General features: G+C 46.1%; 1 protein-coding gene and 2 long non-coding RNA genes across 9 annotated transcripts in view; 1 reads left to right on the top strand and 2 right to left on the bottom strand.

Annotated features, from left to right (window-relative positions):
- tmc3 (transmembrane channel like 3) overlaps positions 1-26,677 on the bottom strand; it is a 587,484-nt gene that overhangs the window by 468,170 nt on the left and 92,637 nt on the right. The window lies entirely within an intron of this gene.
- On the top strand, positions 11,641-12,641 carry LOC144016996 (uncharacterized). Its single transcript, XR_013283048.1, has 2 exons — positions 11,641-11,850; positions 12,307-12,641. It is a non-coding gene; the product is annotated as an uncharacterized LOC144016996 (long non-coding RNA).
- Positions 13,198-14,493, bottom strand: LOC144016995 (uncharacterized). Its single transcript, XR_013283047.1, has 2 exons — positions 14,271-14,493; positions 13,198-13,536 (listed from the first exon to the last, which is right to left on the bottom strand). It is a non-coding gene; the product is annotated as an uncharacterized LOC144016995 (long non-coding RNA).

Below are 26,677 nucleotides of genomic sequence, written 5' to 3'. Positions count from 1 at the left end.
TATATATATATATATATATATATATATATATATATTCATAAATCTGTAAAATATATTGGTTTGTCTGATATGACAATGACAATTGATGGAATTATGCAATGTTTAACTGTGGAGATTTTAAATGGAAGAATGAAAAATGTTATTGTAAGTTGTGTATATAGGGCTCCTAATTCAAGTGTAGATGAATTTAACGAATGGATGAACAAATTATTTTCCTGTGTGAACCAAAAAACTTTATCTGTGGTGACTTTAACATTGATTTGCTAAATCCAGCCAAACAAAAAGCCACTGATGATTTCATTGATACTATGTATAGTCTGTCTTTATACCCGACAATAACAAAACCAACAAGAATAACAGCTTACAGTGCTACAATTATTGATTAAAAAAAATTCGAATACCATGGAGAAACATACCTCTAGTGGTGTGCTTATTTGTGATATTACTGACCATTTACCTGTTTATACAGTTTACAATTGTGAACTTAAAAGAATGGCCAACTCAAGAATAATTACTTCTAAGAGAATAAGAAATGAAGAAACAATCAATGCTCTGAACAATAGCTTAGAGCGCCAGGATTGGAGTTCAGTCTATATGGACCAAGATGTTGATAGTGCTTATAGTAAATTTGTGAATATATTTTGCCATTTGTATAATGAATATTGTCCGAGGATGGAATATTGTATTAAGAAAAGACATAGAAAAACGCCCTGGCTAACAAAAGGAATAATTAATGCTTGTAAGAAGAAAAAAATATAATAATATAAAAAATAATCTCTACAGATTGTATATACAATCAAAAACAAAGGATGCTGAATTAAGATATAAGAGATACAAAAATAAATTAACTGATATTATTAGACATAGTAAACAGTTATATTATAGAAGATTATTATCAGAAAATAGAAACGATGTAAAAAGAACTTGGGGTGTTCTCAATGGTTTAATTAAGCAACAATCTGCAAAAACAATGTATCCTGATTATTTTACTAATGGATATGATACATATACATGAATGATGTCGTAAATAATTTTAACAAATTCTTTGTAAATGTTGGCCCAGAGTTGGCAGCGGGTATTCCAAACCATGGAGGGAGCAACCAAAACATAACAATTACTAAAAATCCGTCCTCACTTTTTTTTTCAGCAATCAATGACAAGGAAGTGATAAACATTGTCCATATGTGCCAAAGTAAAACATCAACTGACTGTCATGACATTGATATGTTTTTGGTTAAAAGGGTCATTCTAAATATTGTAAAACCATTAACTTACATTTTTAACTTATCATTTGAATCTGGTTGTTTCCTGAATAAGATGAAAATCGCCAAAGTAATACCTCTGTATAAAAATGACGGCAAACACAGTTTTACTAATTACAGACCAATTTCTCTATTGCCTCAGTTTTCAAAAATTTTGGAAAAGCTTTTTAACTATCGACTTGAAAACTTCTTCGAGAAGTATAAAATAATAAATGAAGGACAATGTGGTTTTAGAACTGGAAGAACTACCTCCATGCAATAATTGATGCAATAGAAGGAATTACAAATGCTCTGGAAGAGAAAAAATATGCAGTTGGTATCTTTGTTGATTTAAAAAAAGCATTTGATACAATAGATCATACAATCCTGATCAATAAACTGGGACAATATGGTATACGTGGTATTGCTGGAGACTGGATAAAAAGTTACTTAACAGGAAGAGTACAATACGTCAAAATGGGCCAATATATATCAGAAGAACTTGACATTGTTTGTGGTGTTCCCCAGGGCTCCATATTGGGACCAAAGCTTTTCAATGTATACATAAACAATATTTTTAATGTATCACAGTTACTAAAGCTAATATTATTTGCAGATGATACAAATATATTTTATAGTAGTAATTCTTATTATGAGTTGGTAAATGTTGTTAACATAGCGTTAAAATCTATCAAAAAGTGGATGGACATAAATAAATTATCTCTAAATTTATGTCAAACAAAAGTTATGACGTTTGGTAATGTTAAGAATAATTATGATTTGCATATAGTTATTGACGGTGTTCAGATTGAAAATGTAAATGAGATACAAATTTTTAGGAGTGATAATCGATAAGAAGTTGACATGGAAGTCCCACGTCAGACATATAAAAACAAAAATCTCCAAATGCCTCTCAATTATTAATAAAGTGAAATATTGTTTGGATGAAAATGCACTTCGTATACTTTATTGCACGTTGATACAACCATACTTCAACTATTGTGTTGAAGTGTAGGGGAACACTTATCAATGTACAATCAATCCACTAGTAATCTAACAGAAACGGGCTATGCGAATTATTCATAAAGTAGTTTTTTTTATCATACTCAGGGTATGTTTATCCAGTCAAAGTTGTTTAAATTATATGACCTTATAAAGTATAATATAAGCACAAAAGTCCAAATTGTAATAGAAGTGTATGAAAATAAGCAATGGGTACTCTCTAACTAGGGGACGTGTTTTTAGCCTGCTAGCGAGTGTGTCGCGTTCCGGAACACTCTCCGTGAGGAAAAAATACACAAGAACATGTATTGCTTTTGGGGAGCAAACGCTGACTGCCCCGTTTATTCCACAACTCTCTCCAAAACTCTTTTCTCCTTCCCCCCGTCGCTTCGCTCTCCCGTCATCATTCCGCGACCTTCCTTTTAACGCGTACATGCGTCCTCCCCTAACTAGAAGAAATGTCCTCGTTTACATAAACGAGATTAAACAAAAGAAGGAGAAAAAAAAAACAATCACAAACAATACACCCGAAACATCCAACAGGTGGAAAAAACAACACAACACAACCACAAAACAGCGAAACACAAAATTAACCGTACAATTCAATTTTTTTTTTACTTTTTTTTTTTTTAAAAGCATTGTCAACCCCAACACAAAATACAATACATTTGAAATCAACAGGGTTTTAACAAAATTACAGGCATGTCTAACCCATACAAGTTGTAAAACACAGGCCTACACAAAATGATCAACCCCATACATATACCCCCAGCCAGGTAGGAGGTCGTGAGGGCCTACCGAAACGTGATAGCCTAGAAGCTTCAAATTCTGCAACAGGAGACTCACCCAAACACTGTGCAGAAGCACCATCTCCGTCCCTATCAATGAGCCAGGCCATCATCTGGCGGTGCCATGAGCAGGGCAGGAGAGGGAGGAGAGGGAGTCTTCCACTGGAGCCCTCCCTGGGAAAAACCACAGGCAGATTGTAACGCTGCAACCTGTCATAGTGGACGGTCTGCAAAGGTGAGTCCTCAAACGGGCTACCAATCTGATAAGTAACCCCCACCTCATCATCCCTATCCTCACTACGTAAGGCCCTTTCCAATGTGGGGCCAATTTACGGCGGCCCTCGGTGGGGTCATTCAGCCATACAAGGTCTTCGACCTCATATGGATCATGCCTCAACTTAACATCATAGAAGGCCTTTTGTTTCCTGATCGCCGCAATGTTGTTGTCCTTTACCTGGCCGAAAGCTGACCCCAGACGCCTAAGGAGAGAACTAGCAAAGTCCTCTGGGGGCACGCCCTCCGGGCTGCCATGCAGCATTGGTCCCAAGACCATCTCAACCGGCGTCCGGGCCTCCCTGCCATGAGTGAGGAAATAAGGTGTAAATCCAGTACTGGAGTGCACAGTATTGTAGGCAAAGGCAACATGCAGCAGGAAAGAGTCTGATTCCCCCTCACAGGATAGATGGGTTTTGTCCAGCTGATCAATTAGCGTCCTATTGAACCTCTCAACCATCCCATCAGATTTGGGGTTATAAGGAGTGGTGTGAATTTTCTTCACGCCCAGCAGTTGGCACAAATGTTTCACCACATCAGACTCAAATTGTCTTCCCATATCTGTGTGCAGGGTCTCCATCACCCCATGTTCCAAGATATAGTTCTGGAAGAGACATTCAGCGACCGTGGTGGCCTTCTGATCGCGGATGGCATACAAGTTGACAAACTTAGTGAAATAGTCCTCGACAACCAGGACATAACGGTTGCCTTTGGAGGTGAGTGGCAACTCCAGTATGTCGGCGGTGACACGCTGGAAAGGCCTCTCACCATCTGCGAGGTTCTCATGGGGGCCTGATATTGTGGCAGTGGGGACTTCCTCCTCTGGCATGCATAGCACTGATCACACCAGGTCCTGATATCATTGTCCATAACCAGTAACACACCAATAATAACAGGGCCAATAACACACACTCCTGGCACGTGACACAACACGCCTGTATGCCAGGTGAGCTGTCAGCGGTGTGCCATGCAGCTGGGAGAGAACCTCAGAGACCAACGCAGCTGGGACCACCACCTGTGTCGTCCGCCCCATGTCAGTCAGCCACACAATCCTGCACAGTAGTCCATCAATGGAAACAAGCGGGTGAAACTCACGCCAAAATCTCCTCAAACTCTGACTCGCTGCCTTCAACCTCCATCAAGGGGGTCTCCGGCCCTCCTCCAGCCAGACCAACACCTGAGCAATGTCAGAGTACTGCTGCTGGAGTTCCTGGACATGAGACCCATTGTGAGACAGTGTGTAAATCAAGTTCTGGTCTGACTTAGCTTGGTGGCTCGGAAAGGAACCCACTACAGGGGCGGCGGAGGACGACCACAGTACTTATAGAACTGAGGGCATCGGCCAGCCCCGTTTGGGTACCCGTGTGCACGGGACCGCCTGCCATATCATGGACATCCCCAACGACCAACTCGCCACTGGGAACCGGCCTCCGTGATAGTGCATTGGCGTTAGTATGTTGCGCCCCAGTTTTGTGCACAATTACCCAGTCGTCCAGTTCAAGGGCCCAACGGCTCCGACGCCCCGTTCTGTCGTTGTCAATTGGGAGACGTCGGAGACCGACCAATGGCTGGTGATCCGTAACAATGGTGAAGGGGCGAAGGCCCAGGTAGTGTCTGAAATGACGAACTGCCCAAACTATCGCCCACAACTCCCTATCGTATGTTGACCACTGGCGTTAGACTGCTGTGAGAGAGCAGCTAGTATACGCGACCACTCTCTCCTGACCATCGGCGTCTTGCGCCAGCACTGCCCCGACTGCCACCTGTGAAGCATCGGTATGAAGAATGAAACGGTGGGAGAAGTCTGGATGCCTCATGATAGGTTCAGAACAAAGAGCATCCCGAAGTAAGTCAAAAGTCACCTGGCACTCGGAGGTCCATAAGAATGGTGCATCCTTCCCTGTGAGCTGACAGAGGAGAGCAGCACCCTGGGCAAAACCCCTCACAAACCTCCTGTAGTAAGAACAAAGACCCAGGAAGGCACGCACCTCAGTAGCAGACTGTGGCAAAGGCCAAGACTTCACCTAGTCTGTGTTTTTGGGGTCTGGACGCAACCCCTCAGCAGTCACAACATGACCAAGGAAAACAACATGGTCCCAGGCAAGTTGACACTTCTTCGCATTCAGCCGCAGTGGAGCAGCCCCCACCTGGGAGAAGACCTGTTCAAGCGCCAACAGGTGCTCCTCGAACGACTTACTAAATATTAGTATGTCGTCAAGATAGACCAAGCAGATATGCCATGGCAGCCCCTGGCAGCCCCTTAAACACCAGCTCCATAACCCGCTGGAATGTCGCCGGTGCATTGGTGAGTCCCATGGGCATAGACCTGAACTGGTAAAGGCCCTGACCAGTGGTGAAGGGTGTTTTTTCACAGTCTTCCTGGGCCACCTCTATCTGCCAGTAACCATAGGAAAAATCCAAGGTACTGAACCAGAGGGCTCCAGGCAATGCATCCAGTGAATCATCAACCCGGGGCAATGGATGGGAGTCTTTAATAGTCACTGCATTAAGACCCCTATAATCCATGCAAAATCGCCACGTGTTGTTGTTTTTCTTAACAAGAACTACAGGGGATGACCATGGGCTGCAGCTCTCCTCAATGACACCCTCCTCCAATAAGCGCTGCACCTGTCTATTGATTTCTTTACGCTTGTCTGGGGAGGTACCCGTTGTTTATTGGGGTGTGGCTACCAGTGTTAATGTGATGTTTAATCAAATTAGGGTTGCTCACCCCATCTAGAGCCTGGCTGAACAGGCCCCAATGCTTCCCCAGCAGGACCTGCAGCTGCCGCCTTTGATCATCCGACAACAGCCCATCAGTTAGATCTGGCAAGGGGGCATTCCCCACTTCAAAACCAAAACACTCTGCAGGGGTAAGTACGTCACATTCGTTAACACGGTGAAAGACCCCCAGATGAGAGCCAGAATGTAATTTTAGCTCTTGGTTATTTTGATTAAGTAACCGCGCCACAGTGCACCCATTATTCACAGGCGCTACTGAGCGCGCCACCACTAGTCCCAAACTTTCACGTACCTCAGGTTCTACATAACCTAATAATGTAGGTGCCAAGGGGTGGTCCAATAATGCAGGGAGGCTCAACCCAAACCAGAACAATCATTTCACTGAAAGGAGGAACCTAACGTCAACATGCATGGAAACATTGCAACATGTTGGAATAAGGTCTGTCTCCTGGAGGAGAGGAATGTTGACGTCCCCGATAATGAGTAACGTGCAGCCCACATCCATAACGGAATTAGTTTGATGCATGAAATCAAAGCCCAGCAAAATTGCTTGTGTAGCCCCCCGCACAACATGCACTGTTTATTCATAGGATTTGCCCCCAGCATTATAGGAAGTGTCACAGTTCCTAAGGTGTCCCACAGTTGTCCATTCACTGCATGTGCAAACATGTACTGTGTATTCAAAACACGTTTACGCAAAGTTGGGATGGACATTTTGAACTCCTCCAAGATAACTCAACTCAACTCAACTCAACTGAAGTTTATTTATATAGCGCTTTCAAACAGCCTGAACTGTCACAAAGCGCTTTCAGAAAGACAAAAAAACAAACATAACATAAAATATTAACACCAATACAATACAATCGCAACAAATCAACATTCTTCCATCCCTACATACGCTTTGATGTTTGAAGCAGTTTTTAGATGAAAGAGGACAGAATCAGCCTCCTTTCAGCAGTTGATCAGAGATGTGATCTCAGCATGCATGACGTCACACACGTTTGCTACAAGCTAAGTTTGCTTTTAAGTAGTGTTGTTCCGATACCGTTTTTTGGCCTCCGTTACCGATACCCATCTTTGCAGTATCGGCCAATACCGATACCATACCGATACTTAAGATTTTTTTTTCCTCAACATGAAAAAGCTGTCCTGCCATTGGTTCAGAGCATTCAAGGGCCAATAGGATATCTTAGATCGGCATGCAGTGAACATGTCACATACCAGTGAATGTCGTGCACGAGCAAGACACAAGATGCTGCATCCAAAATCCTATATTAGAGTTGGAATTAATGGTATCGGCATGTTACTTGTGAGTAGTCACCGATACCGATACACTGTTTTAATGCAGTATCGGCACCTCTGCCGATACCAGTATCGGTATCGGAACAACACTACTTATAAGCTAGCTCATAAACAAGCAGCTGCTGCGTTCGCGATGAGCACCATACACACAAAAAAGAATGGTCCAATTTTCCAGTCCCATCCAAACAGCCTCTTCTCCAAGCGCCGAACCTCCATCCATTCCACGACCCACGTACACCACTGCGCCCAGCGGCAACGTTCGCGTCCTCAGCTCCACCGCCATCCGAGCTAACCGGCGTAGACTGTCCAGTGGAGCCGACATTTCCTCCTAGCATAAGGGCTGTGAAAAATGCTGCCTGTTTCCTGGCGCAAAAAACACAAGCAGGTGCACGGTGGGGCAGTCGGATGGCCCCGACACTCCCCCATCAGAAATAACGCAGAGAACAGTCCACTCCATAAGCGCCATCCATCCAGCTCACCAGCGCAGACTGTTCAGCAGAGACAACTTCTCCTCCGTGCAGAGAGGGGCTGTGAAAAATGCTGCCTGTTTCCTGGCACAAAAGACACAAGCCACCCACAGGTGCCCGGTGGGGAAGTCGGATGGCCCCGACACTCCCCCAACAGAAACCGTGCTAGTGCAGGCATGCCGCTGAATGGGCGCAGCCGCCGGGCTCCGACACCGTCCCGCGAGGAATATCACGGGCAAACCGCCGAGAACAGTCCAGTCCAAATCGGGTCCACACAAAAGACGAAACGCCACATGACAAGAAGACAGACAAAGACGGCTGCTGTAGCTCACAGCGCCATCAACAAACAGCCAAGACGAGAGTCGCCAGATACACTGGCGCACGCCATCTTGTCAAGGCAAAAAAAAAAAAAAACAACAACATTAGAACCAGAATTCATTAACACATCAACACTTTCGACGGTCCCCCTAATGTAGGCAGTAGTTTCCGACTCACCCACCAAACAGGATTCCACCAACTGGGTGATAGGGGCGCTGCTGAGTCGTTGCTGTGACCCGCTGATGGCAACACTGGTATCTGGGTCTCGGTGACAGCTACTGGCCGTTTCCCTGGCACAGCCCGTGGGGTTGAGGGCGAACGCCGGGAGGGAGACAAAAACCTCACTCCAAGTCTCGCCTACCGATCTTCAGTGTAGGGCTGCCCCCTCGGCCTCTTGCTACGATGTCGGGGTGGCGAGGAGTCGTAGCAGGGGCTTGCAGGTCCCCTGCTGGTGGGGAGACAACTCTCTGTCGCTGAATCCTCCCTGGTGTCCACTAGGGGTGGGAATCTCTGACATGAGGCCGACTCGATATGTATCTCGATACACAGGTTGCGATTCGATTTAAAAACGATTATCTTTCAGAACAGAACGGTTCGATACGGTTCGATTAAGTTTGGGAATGATACAATTTTCGATTGGATACGATTCATTTCAATATTCAAAACTTATCGTGACATTTTTTGCTTGTAGACAATCTTAAAACCACAATTTTTTACAGTATCTTCAAACATGTTAAAAAAACAACAACAAAAATGTCTTCTATATTTTCATATATTGAATCAATTATTTAAATAGACTGCAACAAAGGGCTGGACGTATGACTGAAAAATGTATCAGTTTCAATAAACCTACCATCCAGCCAAAAGAAATATGAAGCCACCTTATGGAACAATAAATCTATCAAACACATTTTAAACCACTTAATATATAAAAAAAAAAATATTGCCAAAAGTACCCTTCCCTTTAATGTATGACTTTTTTCTTTTTCTTTTTTTTTTTTAAATCTGAGACACGATGATGACCACAGAATCACAACGGTTCATGATTTTTTTTTTGGGGGGGGGGCTGTCGTTCATTTTGAGTTTGATGACGTAATTGCGGGCACGTCTCAGTACTCCTATCGGCTGCTCATGCTAATGAGATGCTTGCAGTATGCTTTTAGCTTAGCTGGTGTGTTGGCTGTGGGACATACCTGTGTAGTTTGGATCCATGCATTGTATCGTCAGGGAAGTTATTCTTTTGGCTCACGCGCAGTACCAACGCTGGGACATACAAGTGCACCGAGAGGACTCGATAGCCATGGGCTCCTGCTACTACTGTCTTCAGTTGCATGCTGTCACTCGTTGTGACGCACGCGCGTGCGCACGCACACTATCCCGTGACGTGTCGCGAGTCCGGCGTTGACGGTGGGCGGGCCCCCCAAAAAGGTGCGTGACGTCTTTGCATTATGTTTACAACATCCGGGGAATGAAGCGTCTCTGAGCGCTACTTTGCTAGCTATCTGTAAACACGGAAGTAGCTTGAATAGTGATGCTACTGAAACGTAAACAAAACAATTAGAGCACGGCGCAGAACTCTTGCTATTGTTATGAAAACCATAAAGCCTCACTCGCAATCGATTCATAGCCACGCGATATCCGGTCCACAGCTTTACAAGCAACGTATCTAAGGATTCGCGGCGGATTTTGTATCGGTTGACGAGTCTGCTACCGATACGGTCGTTTAGCTCCCCTTGACGAACGATGGTTCGGTCGAATCGGTTTTTTGTCCCACCCCTAGTTTCCACGCTGTGGAGACCGGCCTCTTTCGTTGTCGTTCCTCAGGAAGTCCCGGGAGATGGACCTGCAGCGAACTCCGCCACACTCGCAGTGACAAGCACGTCGTCCACCTTGCTCCCCTGGACTCAGCTGGCGAGCCCCAGGAAAAGAGGAGCGACGGCCACCACATTCATCCTCTTGGGTACGGGATCTTAAATCTCTCACCTCCGTCTACAGACGTCCATCCTCGAAGTAAGTCGCTCCAAGGCATGGACCAGCTTCTCCGTTGCATTCTCAATACAGTCCACAACACTCCGAGCAGATGAATCAAGGGACTGTAGGTTGTGGGATGGAGTAGAGCGACGGGGCTGCGCCTACTCTCAGAGCTTGCCTGGCCCGTTCACAACGTCCCGCGACGATCAAGGCCTCATTCACATCCGTGGCCCCTTGCTCGTGGCACATAGCCTGAAGGGCAGGGTAAAGGCCAGCAAGAAACTGCCTGAAAATCTTGCCATTCCTGGCGTATCGGTCATAATCCAGAAACGCTTCGGCCACGAGCCTGGAAACATCAGATGCATACACATCCAGACTCTCATTAGGCTGGCGGGTCCGTGCATTAATGCATGTCTGAAAATAAAGGAGGAACTGCTTCTGTCCAAAAGCCTCTTTCAACTTCTCCTTAACTCTCTCATAGTCACACTGGACCACCGGCACCAAACTGTCCCACAGCAAAAAAGCCGGGCCGTCCAGCCTCGTAGGGAGGAGACTCGCCAACGTAGCGAAGTAACTCCCGCTCCTGCCGTGTGCGTGGACGGCAGCCTCAAACTGCTTTACCCAGGTAGCAAACGGCTTCTCGTTGTCCCCGCGAACCGTGCCGGGAACTCGACTCTCACTCCAGTCACGCCACCAGTCCACAGGGTTGCACTCCCGTAAAAATCTTCCTTCATGTCCGCGTTGAAACTTCCGCGTTTCACTTCTCCCAACATGCCTCTCCAAAGCAGTACTGCTAACCGGCTAGCTGAGTAGAAAGTTCGGTAGATTCCCGGAGAGAAAACGTTCCACAAAAAAAAAATTCTTGCGGGAAACACACACGATCCCACCGCTGCCACCAATGTAGCGTGTCCTGTGTCACGTTCTGGAACACTCTCCGTGAGGAAAAAATACACAAGAACGTGCTTTTGGTGAGCAAACGCTGACTGCCATGTTTATTCCACAACTCCCTCCAAAACAATTTTCTCCTCCCCCCGTCGCCTCGCTCTCCCGTCATCGCTCCGCGACCTTCCTTTTAACGCTTACTAGGGGTGTGAATTGCCTAGTACAGTGGTACCTTATGGCGTTAGATTTGTGCCACAATTCCGTGCGTAACAAAATGTGTTTCGTACGTACAAAATGTGTTTCGTACGTACCAAAGATGTGTTTCGTACATACAAAATGTGTTTCGTACGTACCAAAAATGTGTTTCGTACGTACAAAATGTGTTTCGTGCGTACAAAACAGTCCTCGCGCACGCTTGCTACGTCTCTCCTCAACACGTACGAAACTTTGATTTACGCTTGCGATGCAAGGGTCGAGGCGTAATATTTGTGCCACAATTCTTAACCAATCAGGAGTCGGACAGGAGAGCAAGTCCTGATTGGCTGTTTAATATCCAATCAGGCAGAACTTTGACAACGTGTCGTCACGCCGCGTTGCATCATGGGCGTTTCTTCGATTTTTTATTTTTTTTTAACAAGCACTCGGTCCTTTCCTGTTTGAATTTTTGTCTGTATTTCTGCTGAATTTTATTTACTTAATAGAAGTTTTGTTATGTTACGGGATGAATCAGCTCCTAACTGCTTTCCTGCTTAGCGGAAGAAGGAGGGAAAACAAGTTTTAGCGCTCATGGTGATGTTGGATGACGGCATAAAATAGAAGAAAAAAAAGAGAAGAGGCTAACCTGCTACTTACGTTTTCATTATGGTAAGTTACAAAATACTGTACTGTATTTAAGTCAGTAAATCCTATAGTTTTGTCCTCTTTTGATCGTGCTACTATCATTACAATCTTAAACAATGCATGCCATCATGAGTGGCGTTGTATAAGAAGTAGAAAAGAAAATGTTAGACCATCCATTTTTCTTTAGTAATTAGTGCCTGGTACCACTAAAGGTATATCGTGAATAATAGAAAACATTGAATACCTAAGAGCACTGTGTTTGGCAGTCCAATGCCATAGTTATTGACGTAAGAATTGAATTCATTTTGGTTACAAGACAACCATACACCATGACTAGCAGCTGTTGAAATAAACATGTTTGCCCAAAATAATTGTTTTACTAACGTGAAAAACATGGTTGATCTTGTCATTTTTCCATAACAACAGACAATTAAAAATCTGAGGCTGAGCGCTAACCTTGGGTTTTGTTTTTATTACCAGGCAACAAAGATGACAAAGGACACAGAATGCACCTGATGACACCACAACAGAAGTGTCAAAAACACCACGAGAAGCAGAAGATGAAGAAGTGGAGTGGAAAAAATATTGATATCGCGCTATTGGCCCATGCAATATGCATATAACAGACATGCAATAAGTTTCATATGGAATTTTATGCTTTTATCTGAATTTGACCAGTCAGCCACTTGCTAAAATGTGCACCACCATCCACTAGTTGAACATTATTGAAGTCATTACAATTAAATAACTCTGAATACATTTTACTGCATGAGAAATATAATTTGTTCATTAGATAATAAAATCATCATCAGTCATTTCTTTAGATCCATATTAAATATTGCAATATCTATTGCTATATTCAGCAAAATCGCATATTGCATGATTTTCCAATTTTGTGCAGCCCTAATTCCTGACGTTTTTGAGCCAGCTGATGAGACCAATTTGACTTAGTTATTAAAATGTCTGTAGGAAGAGTCAGAACGTGAAGCTTGAGCTTGACAGCAGAGAAATCAAGAGCTCCTGAAGAATGACAACATTAACATTGGACTATCATAATTTGAAGTTCGAATAGTTGTAATGGCCTGTTTTGCAGCATACCAAATCAAACATTTTTAAAATATTTTTTCTCCTGTAAGTTGTCGACACTTTTACTGAACTTATTTAAATGTGTCTTGCAAACAGTATCATTGACAATTAGAAAAATAAAAAGTGTCACACACACTGTATTCGGAACAACCTGTAAACAATAACCAAAATACTATTGCAGGTACAGTGCCAATGCAGTACATGACACATTTATGGTTTCAAGATTAAAGTGCGGAAGTGCACACACTGCACATTTGCCCATCATTGACCAAGAAGACCTCAGAGTACTGTACTCACGATGATGTATTGAGAATGCAAGACCCAAGAGGTTCCACAGATGAAAATATATTACACATTGTATTTGTAATTGACACTTAATGATGCATTATCGATCAACAAACAGCAAACTGTACATTTTGTTTTTAAATCAAATGAATCGTCCTCAGTTACAGTGCATCTTTGCAGTTTTTATTTCAAGTTTTACACACAGTAGGCATGGTAGACTGCTATTGTGGAGCCATCCATCGCCGTCCCATCCATCTCAGCTGTACTCTCTATCCTTAGACATCTTATTGATGACTGTGACCCGGATATAGAAACGATGCGCAATCTGGATTGGTTTACCTGGTAAATTGGAAACAAACAAAAGCTCAAGGTTATTAATTGTAAAACGTGAAACAATCATATCCATCCATCTTCATGTAGTTATGGGAAAACAATGTGACCATCCATGTTTCTACAGTTTCTTGCTCATGTTAAATGTCTAGTACAACTAAGGGTAACCACTTCATAACCTCGGCAGCTATAATGTGATGCTCTTTTGAGGGAGAACAGTCAGAAGACCTTTGCAATAATCATGTCTACTGGAAATAAAAGCACGAGTCAGGTTCTTCTGGTATGGAGCATGCAACCCTTCTGTCGAAGTCTTTTAGGTGGTAAAAGGCTGCTTTAGTGATTTGTTTGAGATGGCATTTATGTGCACAAGTATACAGGTAATGACAACAAAATTAACTCGTGAATTGAATTCAAGAGCTGATATCTCGTAATTTTCCACGATTTTCTAATCAATATCACTAACGTACTTAAAAATCAGTAACTATGGCATTGTGTTAACCGTGCTTTTGGACATTCCATGTTTTTTTCTGTCTGTTAGTTACACGATATACATTTGGTGGCACTAGGCACTAAAAATGCATAAGAAAATAAAGAAAGGGGGTGGCGATTTTTTTTTCTTCATCATAACTATGCACATCCATTGCCAATGTCGTGTATGTAACTATTACATACAATTTTGATTGTCTTGGAAGCCTGTGTGTGATAGTGGCCAAGTTAAAAGATGCTACTTTTATGCTACTTACCGTAATGAAAATGTTGAAAGTAGTCTTCGATTCGGAAGTTAGCGTCCCCCCCAACGGTCATCCAACGGTCCCATGAGGGCTAAAACTTGTCTTCCGCTAAGCAGGAAAGCAGTTGGGAGCTGCTTCACCCCGTAATATAACAAAACTTTTGTTAAGTAAATAAAAGTCAGCAGAAATGCAGATAAAATACAAACAGGAAAGCACCGAGTGCTAGTAAACAAAACAAAAACAAAAAAAACTCGAAGAAGTGCCCATGATGCAACGCGGCGTGACGACACGTTGTCAAAGTTTTGCCTGATTGGATATTAAACAGCCAATCAGGATTTGCTCTCCTGTCCGACTCCTGATTGGTTAAGAATTGTGGCACAAATATTACGCCTCGACCCTTGCATCGCAAGCGTAAATCAAAGTTTCGTACGTGTTGAGGAGAGACGTAGCAAGCGTGCTGTTTTGTACGCACGAAACACATTTTGTACGTACGAAACACATTTTTGGTACGTACGAAACACATTTTGTACGTACGAAACACATTTTGTTATGCACGGAATTGTGGCACAAATCTAACGCCATAGTACCTCTACTTACGAACGTCCCTTCATACGAAAGGTTCAAGTTACGAAACTTCTCAACGGGAAAATATTGCCTCTAGTTACGAAATAAGTTTCAGGATACGAAAGCTACAGCTGCTCTGTTATTGGCTATTACTGGCATTTTCCTGGCATCCCATTGGCTAAAGAGGGACCTATACGTATTTGACCATAGTGTTGCGGGTGGTGGAGATTGGCTTGTGTGTGACGGAGGAGAGAGAGAGAGAGACGCGAGGGGGGAGTGCGCATGCGCGAGTGGGAGCGGAAGAGTTAGAGGGTACGGGCGCGAGGGAAGCGTGGTTAGAGGGAGAGATGACAAAAAGTGTGTGTAAACGGAGAATAAAAAGACAACTACAGTGCGACCCTCTGTCTCCCGGTGCCTCCTTAAGCGACGTGTGACGGGAGTTACCCCCGGAGGCGACTCCGGCCCAGGAGGAAAATCCTCCCCTGTGCCTCCTGACCACAGTTGGGAGACTGAGCAGGAAAAGGTGTAACACTGGCGACCACGAAGGGACTCTCTCTCACGTTGTCAAGAGGAGGGTGAGCACCGAGAAATACGAACGCAAAAGTAGTGGATTAACGACGTCCATTAGCCGTAGCTAAGCTAACTCACGATGGCTGCCGCTCGCCAACCCCGTGAAAAGTTTGGACTGGGAGCTAATTACCCATGTGTGCTACCGGATGATGTCCCCAAAAGTGCTGAGTGGATTAAAGGAGCTAACCAAGACAAGCCTGTGGCAAAATGTGAACATTATAACCCATTTTTGTGTGTTGCAAGTTGTGCAAGCACGTGTGTTAATGGGGAGGAATTGCTCACCCCGCCACAGCTTTCCCGGACAAATCCCTTTATTGATGACGACTGTTGCCGCCTCCACAGCACGAACAGTATGCATGATTATTCAGCCCCCACCCCACAAGCGAAAACAATATACTCTAACCCATTCGCCTCTGCTCACTTGGGAAGTTTTGTACATAGCACACCAGCCCCCAACAAGTTTATGGAATGCGAGCAGATTAATGCAGTGGACTGTCAGGAAAACCCAGCATGCCCTCAGTGTCATTCTGGGCAGGGTCGGACCCATAAGTTGTTTCGTCAGCCCAGATCAAATAGTGACGACGATGATGATCCCAGAGAAAGGATCCCCACTTTACGTCCTGGCCAGTATGACGGCAGCACCCCATGGAGAGAATTTCTGCACAGGTTCGAGAGCTGCGCCGAGGGAAATTATTGGTCGGAAAAGACAATGACAACACAGTTGAAATTCTGTTTGGTTGGAGCAGCAGGCGCCATCGTCCACCGTAACCCACGCTCAGGGAAGTGGGATTATCGCCGCCTGGTGGATGAGCTCGAAACAGCATACGGCCCCTCTTCTGATCATGCAGCCGCAGTCGCTGTAGAACTCCGGCAGCGGGTGCGTAAACAGGGGGAGGCCCTGCATGTGTTCAGGGATGACATTTGTGGGAGGATTGCTGTAGCTTATGGTGACAAAGCAGAAACTGAGCAAGATTCCATTGCTGTTGAAGTGTTCACAAATGGTTTAGGTGATGCTGAAATGGTCCAGAAGCTGTTGGAGAAAAGGCCGGTAACACTAGCTCATGCATATGAAATAGCCCGCCAACATGAGACCACCAAAAGGGCTGCGTCGTATGTCACCAACGCCATGCAGTTGGGAGCACGTTACGCTGCTGGATGTCGACCCCGGGCTGCTGTCGTCCGAGAGAAGGAGGAGCCCCTCACTGAAGCTCTATCTAACACCAGCCTCTCACCCAGTAAATTCATCCAAAACATGCCCTCAATGCCGGACCAACGCAAAGACTTGAAAAAGAGTGGTGTTCGCTGCCACAACTGTCAAGGCTGGGCCATATTCAAAAACAGTGTCCTTCTCCTCGGAAAACCACCAAGACTTCAACTTTGGGCAGCAACTCGGGTGGCAGCCCTGCCTCGACCATGCCCACCAAGGAAATGTGCATCGCCGTACACCTCTACGAATTAAAAGTAGGCGCCGTTTTGGACAGTGGGGCCCGAAGAAGCGTGCTGCCGCTGCACTATTATAACGCCATCCACCCGGACGTGAGGCCACCTTTGCAACCATCGGCTGTCGAGACTCTGGTGGGGGTGGGGCCAGGAGAAGTGCCCGTGCTGGGTGAGGCCCAGGTACCCATTGAGATCAGCAACCGTCAGGTGACCGTTGATTTCGTAGTGGCTGACATATCTGGCAACGAAGTGCTGCTAGGGCATCCATTTCTCGCTGGAGCCGAAGCCCGCCTCGATTTCGGCCGACGCCGCATTGTCCTGTTCGGCGAGGAAGTACCCTACTACCAAGCTGAAGGCCGCCCAAAGTCACGGGCGGTGAGAGTATCCAGAACTGTTGTTGTTGGCAGGAGTTTATGGTGAAGGGTGATGTAAATTTAGGGGTGGTGACCTTGGACAACATGATCCTCAGTCCTACCAAAGGCTTTGTTGAGAAACACAAAGTCCTCGTTGCCAGAGTCCTGATCCATGCACAGCCTTCCAAGACTGTCCCCATTCGACTATTCAATCCGGGCAACAAATCTGTAACTATTAAAGAAGGATCCATTGCCGGGCTCCTACAACCAGCTGAGGTCGTGCAACCTCCCAGTGGACACCCAGCCAGGGACACACCCACTAGCCCACTTGTGGTCCCTCATCATCTGCAAGAGCTCTATGCCCAGAGTGCCACGGACCTCGATGACTGTGATCAGCTCCAACTTAAGCGTCTACTGTGCACTTATGGACATGTGTTTTCCACAGGGCCCACCGACCTCGGCCGAACTAGTCTTGTCCAACACGACATCGTGACTCGTCCTGGAGCTCCAGTCAAACAGCCGCCCAGGAGGATGGCTGGAGAAAAACAGCAACATGCAGACCAGCAGATCCGCGACAGCCTGCAAAGCGGTGTTGCTCGACAGAGCCACAGCAGCTGGGCATCGCCCATCGTTATGGTGCGTAAAAAGGATGGCACGTACCGTCTTTGCATAGACTACAGAGCCCTTAACGACCGTACCATAACTGACGCGTACCCGCTGCCCCGTATCCAGGATACGGTGGATACACTCTCCAATGCCAAATGGTTCAGCACGTTAGACCTTGCTTCGGGCTACTGTCAAGTAGAGTTGACCCCAAGAGCACGCAAAGCCGCCGCCTTTTGTACAAGGACAGGCCTCTTTGAATGGAATGTCATGCCATTCGGCCTTTGCTACGCTCCAGCGACCTTCCAGAGGCTGATGGACCGGGTGCTGGCTGGCATGCAGTGGGAGACCTGCTTGGTCTATTTAGATGACATAATTGTACTGGCCAAGGACGTGGGCGAGATGCTTCAGCGTTTGAGCAAGGTGTTCGACAGACTCCAGCGTGCTAACCTGAAACTGAAACCAGCTAAGTGTTGCCTCTTCCGACGACAAGTTGCGTACCTTGGCCACATAGTATCGGAGCACGGTGTGGCCACCGACCCCAGCAAAGTCCAGAAAGTTCAGACATGGCCCACCCCGACCTCGATCCAGGAGGTCAGACGATTCATTGGTCTGGCCTCGTATTACCGTCGTTTTGTGAAAGATTTTGCTTCGATTGCTGAACCCCTGCACAACTTGACTAAGAAGAACGCTCACTTCCAGTGGCACACCGAACACCAAGCAGCTTTCGACGAACTCAAGTGTCGCCTCACCTCAGCGCCGGTCCTTGGTTATCCTCTTGACTGTGGCGATATGATTCTGGACACTGATGCAAGTGACGCTGGTCTCGGGGCTGTACTGTCGCAAGTGCAGCAGGGCGTCGAGCGTGTGCTGGCTTGTGGCAGTTGTAAGCTGGCGAAAACTGAACAAAATTACTGCACCACGAGACGTGAGCTACTGGCCATTGCGGATTTCACGTCCCATTTCCGCCAATATCTCCTGGGACGACACTTCAAGGTGCGCACGGACCACAGCAGCTTACGGTGGCTAACGAGAATGAGAGAGCCAGAGGGGCAGTTAGCTCGATGGCTCGAGAAGCTTGCTGAATACGACTTTGAAATCGTCCACCGTCCGGGTCGTGTGCACTCCAATGCAGATGGTCTCTCCAGAAGGCCCTGTCGACAATCCTGTGCGTGTAAAATACAAGAGCCCTCCTCGCACTCAAAGGACATCGCTCATCGGGCAGTCCAGTGTGACTTGGACTCTGACTGCCGTTCCCCTTCGCCGAGTCCAGTGGGGGTAGAGGAACGACCCACGTCCACAGTGTTGGGTCTAGTGGGGGTAAGTCAGAGCACCCCTACACCCAACACTGAGACTTTAGATCAAAACATGAACACTAACGTGCATGAAGTTAAACTGACCGAGAGAATATATGTGACTGATACCCCTGATACTGCGTCTTTGTTTCCTGGCTGGACCATGGGAGAGCTGAGCCAAGCCCAGGACGCGGATGCCGACATTGCACCCATACGCGCCTGGATGAGGGCCAGCAGCGAGCGCCCCCCTTGGACTGCAGTTGCGCCATGCAGCCCAGCCGTTAAGACGTATTGGTCGCAATGGAAACGACTCTACTTCAGAGATGGGGTCCTGGCTCGTCGCTTCTACTGCCTAGACGACACCCAATTCTACCCACAAATTCTGCTGCCACGCAAGCTACAACCTGAAGTGATGAAGCAGATGCACGACGGAGCCGTGGGTGGGCATTTTGGTGTAGAGCGGACCGTGGCCAGACTACAAACACGATACTACTGGTACCACATGCGAGAGGATGTCGCCCTCTGGTGTCGGACTTGTACCAGCTGTGCGTCGAGGGCCCGCCCACTCAAAAGGCCGCAAGCTCCAATGGGAACTGTAAGGGTGGGGGCCCCAATGGAGCGCATTGCCCTGGACATTATGGGACTACTCAATGAAACGGAGCGCGGAAACCGGTACGTGCTCGTGATACAAGACTATTTCACGAAATGGACAGAGGCGTTTCCACTCCCTGATGAACGAGCTGTGACTGTCGCCGAAGTCGTCGCATCTGAGTGGGTGTGCCGCTACGGGATACCTCACGCACTGCACAGTGACCAAGGACGCAACTTTGAATCTGAAGTGTTCCAAGGAATGTGCAGCTTGTTCGGTATCAAAAAGACTCACACGACACCGTTCAGACCACAGTCAGATGGCCAGGTGGAACGTTTTAATGCCACCCTTCAAAAGATCCTGGCCACCTCCGCAGACCGTTGCCATTGGGACTGGGATCTCATGGTCCCTTACGCCGTCATGGCCTACAGGGCGACCAAGCACAGTGCCACCGGGTTCACGCCCAACTTCATGATGTTTGGCCGAGAAGTGAGTGAACCAGTGGACCTTGTTGCAGGGCTGCCTCCCGACCCAGAGAACCAACCATCGGGTCCAGAGTACATCCAACAGATGCGCGAAAGGCTGGAGCTGGCCCATACGATCTCCCGAGAAGCTCTGGGTGAGTCGGTCACACGCGCAAAGAGACAATATGACAAGAACTGCTGCCACACCCAGTACAAGATTGGAGATCCCGTGTGGTATTTTGTGAAGGGTACCCGTCAAGTTAAGAACAGGGTGAAGAAGTTTCTCCCATCATACGAGGGGCCGTTCTTTGTCCTTGGACAATTGGACGATTTAGTGTATCGCATCCAGAAGAACCCAAGATCCAAAGTGAAAGCGGTTCATCATGATCAGCTAAAGCACTACCTCTGTCGCGAGCCCCTGGACAACGACTGGGCTCTGGACCAAGCCTCAAGATGGACACCTACAGAGGTCCCACCCCCATCTGTATCCAATGGTCCATCGGACAGTGATTTAGGGTTGCGCGACTTGTTCTCGACCACGCTTGATGACGGTCCAAGCACCGTCACCTCGTCTGCGTCCGGCCCCGCTTCAGGTGTGCTCATTCCACCCACTCCTTCCCATGTTGAGCATGAGGATGGTGGGGGGGCGGTGGGTGAGTCACACCTGAGGGGTCCACAGGTTCAACGACCGACACGCCCACGTAGGCCACCCAACCGTTTTGGCACCTGGGTCACCTAGGCTATGAAGGAGGGCACTTGATAGTTTCATGCAGTCCTTGGTTGAAATTGGTTGATGTCATTTTTCTAGTGTTTTGTTATTACAGCACATGCTATATGGTTATGACTTTATGGTTTTGTTATTTTGTTTAAAAAAAAAAAAAGAATATAAAAATGTACTGTCAGTGTTGTCTACACGTTTGATAATACACGCTGTAATTTGCGATATGTGCCTTATCCCAGGATTTGCTGGCGTTAAAGCCGGTCACCTTTTGTTGATCACCAGCATGTGTTTTAATTTCTTCCCCCATGGCACTCTAGTCATTGTGAATGAGTATGCGTCTTGTAGTTGAGCCTCATATTGTCACCACCTCACTGTGCCTAATGTAATGTTATCACCACTGTCCCTGTGAGTGCAATTCCCACTAGTGGGTGATTTGGTTATTGATAATGTTACTGTGCTGGAGTGGTATTATGCCATTACCATCCAGAGTGGGGGTAGTGTTGCGGGTGGTGGAGATTGGCTTGTGTGTGACGGAGGAGAGAGAGAGAGAGACGCGAGGGGGGAGTGCGCATGCGCGAGTGGGAGCGGAAGAGTTAGAGGGTACGGGCGCGAGGGAAGCGTGGTTAGAGGGAGAGATGACAAAAAGTGTGTGTAAACGGAGAATAAAAAGACAACTACAGTGCGACCCTCTGTCTCCCGGTGCCTCCTTAAGCGACGTGTGACGGGAGTTACCCCCGGAGGCGACTCCGGCCCAGGAGGAAAATCCTCCCCTGTGCCTCCTGACCACGGTTGGGAGACTGAGCAGGAAAAGGTGTAACAATAGATATAAAATAGATTGTGTCTACATGGCATCCCATTGGCTAAGAGTGTTTGACCATAGATATAAAATAGATGTAGAGAATGTGTCTTTGTTGCGTCCTCATCATTCGCCCCTTGAGGTGTTTAGTTTTACTTAAATATTAACGAACAGCCTGGGGGTCGAACCAGATCCTTTTGTTGCATTATTTGGAACATCCTTAATAGCACTGACATTATCCAAAATTAATCAAGACATGATTGCGTTCGTTACTTTACTGGCAAGACGATTGATCCTACTTAGATGGAAATCATCAACTCCTCCATCTCATGCTATGTGGGTTAAGTCCGTCTTGCATTGTTTACATTTGGAGAAGATCCGATTCACACTTAGGGACTCTGTTAGGGTATTCAATGTTAGATGGTCAAATTTTATTTCGTATGTTAGGAAACTGAACCTCCCTGATATCTCTGATTGATTGCCTTGCTTGATCCAGTTGCATGATGGCCGTTCCCCCCCCCACCGTACTGGACTATGTTTCTGTTATGTGAGTGCATGCAATTCTTTTTTTTTTATGGGTATATAAGGCTTCTTTCTTGTCCTTTAATTCATGTACAGCTGAGTTGAGTCGTGTGGCACTACCCAATACATTGGGCCTATTCACTGTTTTTATGATCGGATGGACACTTGTCAAGGTACTGTTTTGTTTTGTTTTTTTGTTTTTTGTTTTTTGAATTTGGGTATATGTGTGTGTTGTTAGGGTCTGGTTTTTTTCCCCCTTTTTCTTAATTGTCACCTATGATACTACATTGAGATTGTCTACAGCTTAAAAGTGCTATGTTTATGTATCCTATGTGACTGAAAAGTTCAATAAAAAAATAAAATAAAATAAAAATATTAACGAACAGCCGACAAATTTGTGCAAAAATTCAAACAATTGGTGATTAATGAAGTCTACGTTGCACAGTAAGTTTTTAATTGCAACGAGACGGGCCTTTTTTGGAAAAAGATCCCTCGCCGTCGTACCTGACATTTTCGAAGGATTGTTAAAAAACAACAACAACATGGGCTCCAGGTGGAGGAGTGGAACCGTCACTTGCCTTCCGTGCTGGATGGCATAGGTTCACTTATCCGCCTGGGAGATCATGTGAAGAAGAAGAAGATTGTTAATAAAACAAACATCCTTGGATCAATTCTTTACAAAACACCAGGCAAAAAAACACTTATGAGAGACAACATGAACCCAAAAGAGGGCAAAAAACGAAGAGGACGGCAGTTAAAAAGGTAAATGAGCATCATTTTTATTCATTACTCTATTCTTTGTTTTTTTTACATTACGCACAACTGTCATTTATTGTGCAATAATCTAATTGTAACATGTCTTTGTTACATGTTTTGAAGCATTTTTATGCGTTATAAAACATTTATGTCTGAATTTTGGGAGGCTTGGAACGGATTAGGGAATTTACATGGAAAATGCGTCTCTACTTACAAAATTTTCTACTTAAGAACTTTCTTCCAGAACCAATTCTTTTCGTAAGTAGAGGTACCACTGTACCTGACGATTCGATCCGTATCACGATTCATAGTTCACGATTCAATTCGATACCGATTAATCCTGATATGAATTTGCAAGTTGATTGTTGCGATTTTTTGACTCAAATTTAGAAATACCATTCAGTAAACATACATGTACACTGTAAGATTTGTATGAAAATGTATCATTTATTGATCTGAAACTTCAGTCATATAACTGTGAGCCACTGTATTTAACAAACAGGTTGTAACATTTTTCATGTTTGAACAGCATTGAAATAAAATATTAAGGCTTAATGTTCCATTAATATAAAATTCTTCCATGCTTAAGGTGTGAAAGTTAGACGTTTTGTTCAATATTTTTTCATCAAAAATGGATGTTATAAAAATCGATTTGGCTGCCTATTGAATCGATTCGAGAATTGCGTGCTGTAGTATCGCGATATATTACCAAATCGATTTTTTTTTAACACCCGTAACACTTACACTAGGTATAGACATTTTATTCTGTAGATCAAACTCAGATAAAAAGCATAAAACAGTCGTAAGGTCATTCCAAAGTTCCACAGCTTGGCTTTCAGAAACACTAAAAGAAATGAAGAAAAAACGTTGTGCTGGTCAGTAAATGTTACTTTTATGAAGCAAGTGCAGGGAAATAAATATGGAATTACTCCATTCTGAGGAAAAAAATATGGAATCACTCCATTTTGAGCAGAAAATAAGGACACATACAGTCAATTCCCTTTCCTTAATTGGATACCTGTAGGGCTGCCACAAACGACTACTTTGCTAGTCGACTAATCACCAACAGTAGGTACGATTAATCGACTAATCAGATCGTATCGTTAGCCTCCTTAAATAATTGCCCAGTCTTTTTTTCGGGGGCCTTAGGATGTGGTCGAAACGGCCGCGTCACCGCTTCAACTATGACTTAACCCCGTCATCACTGTGCTCTTGAGCACTGGTCGATGCTTTTGAGCTTTGAAAATAAGGATCAAGCGTGAGCTGATTGCCATCTGTAGCCTTTTTGACTCCCTTAGCCAAGTTAGCCATTCTCTCCCCCTCAACACTCTAGCTCAGCCTCTCTTCTTCTACTGTTGTCTCCGACCCGATCTTGTCCAAAAGACTCATCACAGCCATCTAGTGGCCAGGAATACTCATATAGTAACCCGATCGGCTTGATACTTGGAGCACAACTGCCCAAGGCTTTCCTCCACCCGTTTCCATAAAAAAACATAGTAGACGTCAATTAACGTCTATGGAGGCCAATCCTAGGATTATACTGAACGTTTTTAAACGTTTATGGCGGTCAAAGAGTTAAGAAGATATATGTACAAGTTAGTAATAAAGATGGTGACAGGTACATTAAACTTTTATTAAAGTGCACTTTGTATCAGAATTCTTTGTGCAATTACTAATATGAATACAACAAACATGTAAACAATATAAAAAAATACTTTTTAACATTGTACTCGTTTTTGACACGATGCGAGGAGGTAGGACTCAGACGCAGAGTGTAAGTTGGCCAACAAGGCTGCAGCTTTAATCCAATGAACCAAAAAACACCTCTCAAGGAGGGAAAAAAGGCAGAACAAAAAGAGCTCCAAACTGGAGAATAAACAAGGGCACTCAAAAACAGGGACAACTAAAGGCGCTCCGCTAGGGAGGAAAACAAGGGGCAAACTAAGGGCGCAAGACAAAGCAAGGCAAGACATCGAACAAGGACTGTGGAACAAGGACTGTGAGGACGCTTCCATGCACTGAGATGTGACACTTCGGCAACGGAGGGGAGAATGCAGGTGGCTTTTATGTCCGGGTTGATTGGGAACAGGTGGTGGTGATCATGGGCGTGGACCGGTAATCAGTGAACTGCAGGAAGGGTAAGTGACCTGGGATGAGATGAGAGTTAGTAATTTCAAAATAAAACAGGAACCTGACTGTGACAAATAAAAGCTTGACCCGCCACTCTGGTGGCGGCGTGACAGTACCCCCCCCTCAACGGCCGGCTCTTGACGGCCCAGGAATCTCGGGGTGTTCAACATAGAATTCGTCGATGAGGGAGGGGTCCACGATGAACCGGGCGGGCACCCACTGCCTCTCTTCTGGCCCGTAACCCTCCCAATCCACCAGGTATTGGTGTCCCCGGCCCCGCTTTCTGACGTCCAACAACTTTCTCACTTTATAGACCGGGCCCCCCTCCACCATCTCCGGAGGGGGCGGCGCGGGCTCGGGCGGGACCAGGGAACTGTCCTGGACTGGCTTGACCTGGCTCACGTGGAAGGTGGGGTGGGTGCGGAGGGATCGAGGTAGGCGAAGGCGCACGGCGGCAGGGCCTATAGTCTTTGCAATTGGGAATGGCCCCACGAATCTCGGGGCCAACTTTGGACAGGGAACTTTGAGATGAAGATTTTTTGTTGAAAGCCATACCTTCTGCACTGGCTGGTACTGTGGCGCGACCCTCCTCCTCCGGTCAGCAGCTCTTTTCACCCTGTCGCCTTGACGTTGAAGTGCCAGTCGAGCTGCTGACCAGATTCGGCGACATCGGCGGATCATGGCGAGGACCGAGGGGACTGAGGCTTCCTCCTCCAGGTCCGCGAAGTACGGTGGATCGTATCCGTGAACACATTTGAACGGCGTGATTCCTGTGGCAGAGGTGGGTAAGGAGTTATGAGCTAGTTCGACCCATACCAGGTTCTTGCTCCAAGTGGATGGGTTTTGAGAGACCAAGCATCGAAGTCCGGTCTCCAGCTGCTGGTTAAGCCTCTCAGCTTGTCCGTTGGCCTCCGGGTGGTAACCTGAGGTTAGGTTTGCCTTTGCCCCTATGGCTCTGCAGAACTCCCTCCAAAAACGAGAAACAAACTGGGGACCGCGGTCCGACACTATGTGCCGCGGGAATCCATGAATCCTGAACACTTGGTCGATCATGACTTCGGCGGTTCTTTTGGCTGAGGGAAGCTTGGGTAATGGGATAAAGCGGGCCATCTTCGAAAAGCGGTCGACAACTGTGAGTATTGTGGTTTTACCATGTGAAGTGGGAAGTCCAGTCACAAAGTCCATAGAAATCTCCGCCCAGGGTCTTGAGGGGATCGGCAGCGGTTGGAGGAGACCCATCCGGGGTTGGTTTGATGTTTTATTTCGGGCACAGACTGGGCAGGCCTTGACATATTCATGTACCGAGGTCTCCATTGACGGCCACCAAAATCTCCGGGCGACGACGTACAGGGTCCTGCGAGTACCTGGGTGGCAAGAAAGACGAGAGGTGTGTGCCCAATTAATCACCTGTGCTCGTAGACCCTCCGGGACGTAGAGCCGTCGTGGTGGACACTCCTTAGGAACGATTGTGTCTTGGAGGGCCTCCTTAACATCCTATTCAACCTGCCAGGACATGGGTCCGATAATGCAGTCTCTAGGCAGGATGGGTTCAGGTTCGGTTGCTGTGGTTTCCGGGTCATGAATTCGGGACAGAGCATCTGTTTTGACGTTCTTGC

This window comes from Festucalex cinctus, chromosome 4, assembly GCF_051991245.1.
Source record: "Festucalex cinctus isolate MCC-2025b chromosome 4, RoL_Fcin_1.0, whole genome shotgun sequence".
Classification (NCBI taxonomy): domain Eukaryota; kingdom Metazoa; phylum Chordata; class Actinopteri; order Syngnathiformes; family Syngnathidae; genus Festucalex; species Festucalex cinctus.
This window is presented reverse-complemented; position numbering and strand designations above follow the sequence as displayed.